Below are 8,164 nucleotides of genomic sequence, written 5' to 3'. Positions count from 1 at the left end.
TGGTCATGGGAATGAGACTCATCTTCTTCTTTATCTTGTTTAGAACTTGATGAATCTTCATCCTTATGCTTTCTAAAGTCCCTATAAATTTCTTCTACCATAAACTTTATAGCTATGAAACTCTCTATGAATTGAGGGTCTGGTCCCATAGAACCTTCCTCTGACATTGTCTTCCGAGGATAGACTCTCCCAATTTTAGTATTAGTTTCGACCAACTCTCCTTCTCCTAATTTGAGCTTTGATCGAGTGAGCATTTAACAGCTAAAACAACACAAGCTCGTCTAACCTTACAACCTAAAGCTCTGATACCACTTGATCTGATAATCACCCTGTGAGTGACCTCAATTAAAGATTTATTAAATGAAGGTATTACATACCCATGTGTTGGTGTGTGTGTCTATGTTATTTAAGCAAGAGATTGATCAGATTGCCAATACATAGACAATTGAATGGAAAGACAACAGAGAAATGCAGTAAGAAAATACAAGAACACAAGAAATTAATAAGGAGTTCACCCTATTCTCCAGGGCTACATCTTCGATCCAGATTTAGTGGTGGCCTTATTTTATTGTATTTCAAGCAGAGAATTACAATGCAGGAGCTCAATATGAGTCACCTGAAACAGATTTGCTTGGCAGGGTGGTTCTTGGATTCCCCAGGCCACTGGAGTGCACAGACTCGTTTACCTACCAGCTCTGTGACCCTCTGGTCTACAATGGAAAGAGCCCAATGTGGTGCTCAGTCCGGACATATCCTCTATAGGATGGCTTGAATCCCTCAAGCTCTCTGGTGCTCGACGCTGCCTTTGGTCAGCTCGGCATCAAGATTTTGGTTCCTCTATCTCTCTCTCTCTGACTGTGTACTCTATCTCTGTTCATGGCTTTAAGCCATTCATTTCCATGTCTGTTCAGTTCCTCTTCCGCCTCCGTCGAATCGCCTTCTGTAGCTGCGCTTGGAGTTCCCTAGCTCGGTGTCATCATCGGCTCACAGGGAGTGGCCACATGTCCTCTTGCAGCTACGCCAATTCACTTCGTCGGTTCATTTTTCCCGTTACGTTGTGGAATGGGTCTTCTTCCACCTTGGCAGTCAAATTGGACATCAAATCTTCACAAACTACGGCTTAATCCCCCGTCGATTCTGCTTTTCCCATTGGGCGCGATCTTAGTCGTCCGATCTGGGGCCTCCAGATCTGATGCCATACGCACGTTTCACGTGGTTGAATTGCTCGACCTTTAGCACGTGATCAACGACAGTTTTATCTCTCCTCTGCTTGCGACGCGTCGATCGTTGAGTGGGATCGCTCCAATTTCTCCAAACCGCTTACCGTTTGAGGGCGCCCCGATCAATACTGCCGGTTTCTTGGAGCATGGTCCCGCCTTGTCTTTTAGCACTTTTTCACTTTTCGCCTGCAGTTCTTTGGCTCCCCACGCGTCCGAGTGCTCGGGGCTTCTCCATTTCGACCCTTTTCTCCCAACGATGCGCGATTAGCTAAAGCGCTAATTGCGCATAAAAATCCACCTCTGTTTCCCGATCCGTGGCTCCCAAGGGCTAATTCGACCTCCCGCACAATCACCATGGGCCTTAGTCAACGCACTTTGACCAGGGTCCTTGTCATTCCATGCTGGCTGCCATTTCCACTGGTTTAGGGTGTTTTTTGATCGCTATTTGGAATTTTTAGAAGTTTGTCCCGACCTGGTACAACCATGGCTTTGTTTAATCATTATTTATGGATCCAATTCAGATCAGAAATTTATCAAAATTTCTGTCATATAATAATACTAAATCATTTACCTTGAAGGTGCACAGTTTGATGTGCCGATCGTGCCATGCCTTTTTTCACTCCTTTTGAACTTGCTAATGGAATCCAGCAAAAAATCTATCCTCTTTCAGCTCTCCCAGCTGCGCGAGCCTTTCTTCTAGGGCTCTGCGATCCACCATTCCTGTGAATGCCACTATGCATAGACTAGGTACAATGTAATCCATTGGCTTCACATCTTCTACGCCATAAACCAACCTGAAAGGCGTTTGTGCAGTCAACTTTTTTCAAGTCGTTCTATAAGCCCATAGCACTGTGGGTACGTGCATAGCCCACTCATTCCTTTGTGCATTGTAGACCTTCGTCAGTGCATTCTCTAATATATTATTAAATGCTTCCACCATCCCATTAGCCTGTGGGTGATATAGCATACTCTTCTGATGATAAACCTAGAACTCCTTCGTCAGCATGCTGATCATCTCATCAAGGAAATGCGTACTGCGATTGCTCATCAAAATCTTCGGGCAACCAAATCTAGTTAGTACATACTCAAAGATGAACTTTGTTGTTGTTTCCCCTGTATAGTCCTTCACAGGCTGCACCTCCGCCCATCTAGTCAAATAATCAGTCGCGGTGATGATGTACCGCGCACCCATCTTCTTTCCTGGAGGCTGAATTGGTCCTACAAAGTCAATCGCCCACTTTTCGAATGACTATAATGACATCTGCAGATTCATAGGTAACTCATCCCTCCATGATGGCATGCCCTTCCTTTGACATGCATCACATGCCTTATAATAAGCCTTGGAATCCTTACGAAGCGTCGGCCACCATAGCCCAACGTGTAAAATCTTATGCGTTGCAGATTTTCTTGCATAATGTCCTCCCGTGGCTCCTCCATGAGCTTCAGCAATGACGTTGTTTCGCTCAAAGTGAGGTACATAATGTCGTAAAATTTCATCCAAGCCCATTTTATATAAATGCCCTGCAATGACAGAAAAGTTTTCCGTGCGCACCACTAGATCCTTCTTTTGTTGACTAGTGTACCCTTCTAGAGTCATCCCCGTTGTCAAGAAGTTCATGATATCTGCAAAGTTATTGTCCACAACACGTTTTGCAAAGAGCTGCACGTCACACATTCCTTCCTCCAAATTAGTAAGCTCCTCTCCTGTTTGAATGCGCGACAAATGTTCTGGTCCTACATTCAGTCATCCTGGCTTTACAATAACTTCAAAGTCATATTCCTGAAATAGCAGAAACCATCTGCATGTCTCCCCCCCCAACACAGGGTTTTTAACCAGGTACTTCAATGCATAATGGTCTATATACATCTTGGAGTGTCTACCTAATAAGTAATGTCTGAACTTCTGAAGTGCATACACCATAGCCAATCCTTCGCACTATGTCGTTGAATAGTTCTTCTCAGCTTTAGATAAGTTTCTACTTGAAAACGCTATAGGTTGATCCAGCTCTCCCTCACTGGCATGTGTTAATACTGCCCCGAGTGTAATAAATGATGCGTCCACATGCACATGAAATTCCTTCTTCCAATCCGGGAAGACTAGGATCGGCGCAGTGACCATATTTTCCTTCAACACATCTAAGCTTTGTTGAAACTCTTCATTCGAGCAGAACATAGCATCCTTCTTTAGCAACTTGTCCATTGGCGCGATAATCTGAGCATAGCTTTTGATGAACTTTCTATAGTATCCTGTATACCCCAACATTGCGCACAGCTATTTCACACTTCTTGGTGCCTCCAAATTAATTATAACCGTGATCTTAGCAGGGTCTACCATCAAGCCTTGTTTGCATACCACGTGACCCAGCAAGATCCCAAAAGGGACACAAAACAAGCATTTCTTCAAATTGAGCGTGACTTGGTACCTCTGACTTGTATCCAACATCAAGCGTAGACTAGCTACGTGGCACTTTACCAACCCAAACACCGTCCAATCATCGAATTATACCTCCAAAACCTTGTGAATGAATTCCTTGAACGCCGCAATGACTACGTGCGAAAAGATTGATGACACATTCTTCAGTCCAAATAGCATCACATTATACTTAAAGCATCCCCATTTAGTCGCGAAATTCATCTTACTTCTATCCTCTGGTGCGATCTTGATCTGATGGTACCTAGAGAAACCATCAGCGAATGAATATGCTCCCTGACTGCCAACATTATCTAGTACTTCGTCTGTAAACGAAGTTGGAAAGGTACTCTGGAATCATTCAACTTCCTAAGGTCTATGAATATCCTTATTTCATTCTTTTGCTTCTTTTCCTGAACCACTATTGGGCTCACCTAATCAGATTCTTCAACCGGTTCAATAATACCTGCAACAAGCATTTTATCCAACTCTAAGTGAACCTTCTCTTTATACTTTGGGCTGAGGCGATAAGGCCTTTGATTAATCGGCTTCGCGTATGGTTTCAATGTGATTTTCATGACTCCCAAGTCCCCTATTTTCCCTTTAAAATCTGAAAACTTCGTAGGGAACAAGTCCTGATATTCACGGAGCAATTTAGCGACCTTATCTATTGTTGCATCATCTCAGTGGTCCCCAACTTTTGCAAATTTTGGCTCCACTTCTGTCCCAATGTTCACTTGTCTCGTTCTCAATGGCGTGGTCATATTTGATTCTCAATTTGCGGTCCTTAAACTTCGCAGTGACCTTCAGTCTCTGGGATATTAATGTTCCTCAGGTCTTCATCCTCTTCCTCAGCAGTCACATTATAGCACTCCAGCGCGTGGCGTAGCTGGGTAGTCCAATCTGGTTGAATTAAGTCCAAGGGATCCTATGGTATTATGAAGATCGCTGCCTTGACTTCCTGCAATGCCTCATCAATACATTCAAATCCATCCTCAAAACTAAACGTCATCAAGAACCCTTGTTGCAAAACATCCCATTCTTCAGTGCCATGGCGGAGCTTCGTTTCTAAGTACCAGTTCATCGGTATTACATCCAAAGTATGACAAAACATATGCACCCATTCAGGCTGAGGCTCCGCCCTATAGACCTTAATCCATTTGGTTAGGTGATTGCACAGATCATCCCTTCCAACGTATTTCTTTATTAACTGAACTTGTGGGTGACCAAACCACAATCTCATCATCTTTCTATACATGCGCCAATCATCAAAATTGTCTTTGTGCATACCCCACCATGTCTTTGTGCGCCCAATCCAAGGCCTGGAAGCGATGCTTCTCTGGTACTTCCCTCTCAAATGTGTCCAAAAATTTATGAACGTTAGTTAACCATCATAATAAGGCAGATTTTTTACCTTCGAAGATACACAACGCAAAGACTTGGTTATCATATTACAACGCAATGTATATACTTCATGCAGTCGATTCTGCCAGTGTTCCAACTCCTCATCTGAATCTGAAGTGCAGGAGCTTTCGTGGTCCCATGCAATACGTCCATCTATTGTCAGATTCACCCAATCTTGATCTCGCACCGTTATCTTATAAATTGGGTCCAAGTCATCGTTGCTTTCATAATCGCGAACGGGTTCAGTATACATGGTCCTTCTGCAAGGTCCAGGGGCACTACTACACAGAGCGATTTCTTCTCAAATATCATCTTCTGCTTCTTCAAATTGACTACCCCATTCAATTCAGTGGCCCAATTGATCCCAAGGAGTACAGGGTAGGGATAGCTGTCATCCACAATCTCTATCACTTTGAAGATAGCCAATGCATCGCGCCCTTAATATCCATTGTCACTCCTTGTAATCTTATAATTTTCTGCTGATTTTCCATCCTTAACTGAATCAGAGACCACTACAGCATAGGTCTCCCCATCCTTTCCCATGTCTATTTAGGTAGAACTTTCGCGTTTGACCCCTGATCCATATCATATTCTCCTATCTGCGCAGTGAGCCTCATCTCACGCCCTGTTCTTGCCTTATTCTTACCAATCTTCCTGACTACGTGCGGTCCATCAGGAGCATTTTCTTTCCCGACACACTTATTTATCAGTTCCTGTAGTCCTTTCACAACCTTGCTGTCGCGCAGGAGCTTCATACAGGTCTCCAAGAAAGTAGTAAGCATGGAAGGGTCCATCTCTTCAGTTGGCTTATCCTGACTTCCTGAGGTAGAGGCCTCAACGAAGCTTTTCTTTGCTTCCATAAATGTTTCCTATGCGCACTTCAGATCAAACTCGACCTCCTTTTTTGGAGCTTTGCGGACCCATTCACTTTCTTCAAGCTACTTCCCCTTATCTTCACTAGTCATAATCCCACTCTGCAGCACAATATTTACCTTGGGATCCTCTTCATGAGGCTCAGCCCTCATCATCTGTAGGTTCTGAGTCAGCTGCAGAAGCTGTGCCCCCTTTTCACGTATCTAAGCTAGAAATGTCGGGCAATCTTCAGTTGTGTTGTCAAACTGAGTACAATATCGTCATGACAGACATGTCAGATTCGGGAAGTCTAGCACATAGTGTCCCGGTCCTCTACAGTTGTAACAAATGACCTGTTCCCGACCTCTACCAGGTCCTCCTCCACCTCGGCCTCGTCTGCGCCCCTAATATTCACCTCGCGCTCCCCCAGCACCTTGGTTCGGAGGCCGAGCATCTGCCTCCACCCTATATGCGGGTTCTATCCATCATTAACTCGTAAATATGGAAATTTGACTCATCATGACCCACTGATTGACAGAAGTTGGAGAAGAGCTATTGCGGTGTCTGTACAAATTTCTGCAGCAAATGGAAATTGTCTGTCATGTGTTTTCCAGCTACTTGATAGATATCACACCATAGCGCGGGCCCTACACTTGGCCCTGCTTGAGCCTCTGGCCTCAGAGGCATTGGTCCTCGTGTTGCAACATAATTCGCGAAGACTGGGCAGTGATCTTTGTCATGCCCCTGGCTTTTGCATTTCAAACACCAAACTTCTTCACGCACCTCTAGCCGAACTGTTTTATCATTCTTCAGAGTTTGCTTTTCTAGGCAAATGTTCTACAACTACGCATGAATCTGATGAACCCCCAAATTAGCATCTTGAATCAGTGTCTCATGCAATGTCATCGCAATTTCTAGAGCTTCCGCCTAGGTCCCAATCTTTTGATGTGATAGTGAAAACCTTAGATGAGGCAGGAGCAAAGCCACAAACCATTCGTTGTGCTACCCATCTATCAGATTCATGTTAGCTTCGCGGATTGTACACTTCAATATTTGATCTAGATCCCAGGGTGTCTCGCCAGGCTTCATCATGATCTCTTTGAATCCCATAATTGATTGCGCTTCAGACTTAGGTCTACTGAATTCCTTATTCAGCGCAGTCTGAATATCTGCCAACGCAAACATCGGGTTATCAGTGCAATACTTAATGTACCACGTCAACACGCGTTCCTGCAAAGCACTAACCAATGTTGCTTTCTTCATTTGATCATATGTGATACCTTGAGATTTCCATACAGCCTTTGCAATGAACCAAAACTGGTCCAGGTCCTCATTTTCAAACACCTTGAACACAGGTAGCTTTATTGAGTTCACCATACTAAACGGTGGTGGAGGTGGTGGTGGTGTAGGCGAAGGTGTATGCAACGGAGGTGAAGATGGAGGCAATGTGGGTGGACGGGGTATTCGCGGTAACCCTTGCTTTATCAACTAAACAACACTCTGCGGAGAAGCCTGTGCTGCTTCCTCGTTGTAACTCAGAGGAGTTTCAATTAGTGGGTTATATTCAGGGCTTCTTTTCCCTCTGTTCTTGAAGGTATTTCCACTTCGCATAGCCCCAAACATCAAGGTAGTTGCATAACCCACTTTTCACATAAGAGCATCTTAATCCAGGCATTTAAAGACCTTAAGTACTTACCTCCCGGCCCCTTGAAGAAGCAGCGCTCTGCTTTGCTGTAACTAACTGAGGTATCGACCGCGAACTCTGTCAAGAACCCTCCTATGATACAATCGAGCCAATGATCAACATTGCATGTGATCTTGTCTTTAGAGGCTTATAATCTTCGCACTAACTCTGGGGTCTAGACTATTGAACCGTCAAGTCTCCACCTTCCTTGGTCGTCTGCCAATTTCGCGATCCACTCGTACAATTTGACTGGGAAGGAACAAAAGAAGATCTTGTGTATCTCTATGTACAAATATCTGTCCAACCATTGTTCCTTTGTCAATTGCAAATTCCTGTTCTCTTGTGTCGCGAATTAGTGGATATTTCTATCCAACTAGTCTTTGATCTCCTTCTTAGTTGGATTCCAGTGATGTGACAACACACATCTCTTTATGCAGACCCTTGTCCAGGCAACGGAACCATTTGTTGGCTTGATGGGACCTGACCCAGGTTTAGCATTAATTAGCCAACCAATTTTTGGCACCTTAAGATGGCAGTGAGGCTGCTTTATACCCTAACCCTTCCTTTGCACAGATTGATAAGTCTTTTAGGGCT

Source organism: Pinus tabuliformis, chromosome 3_1 (genome assembly GCF_031772625.1).
Source record: "Pinus tabuliformis cultivar Carrire ecotype Pingquan chromosome 3_1, CPIR1, whole genome shotgun sequence".
NCBI lineage: Eukaryota > Viridiplantae > Streptophyta > Pinopsida > Pinales > Pinaceae > Pinus > Pinus tabuliformis.
Note: the sequence above shows the minus strand (reverse complement) of the source record.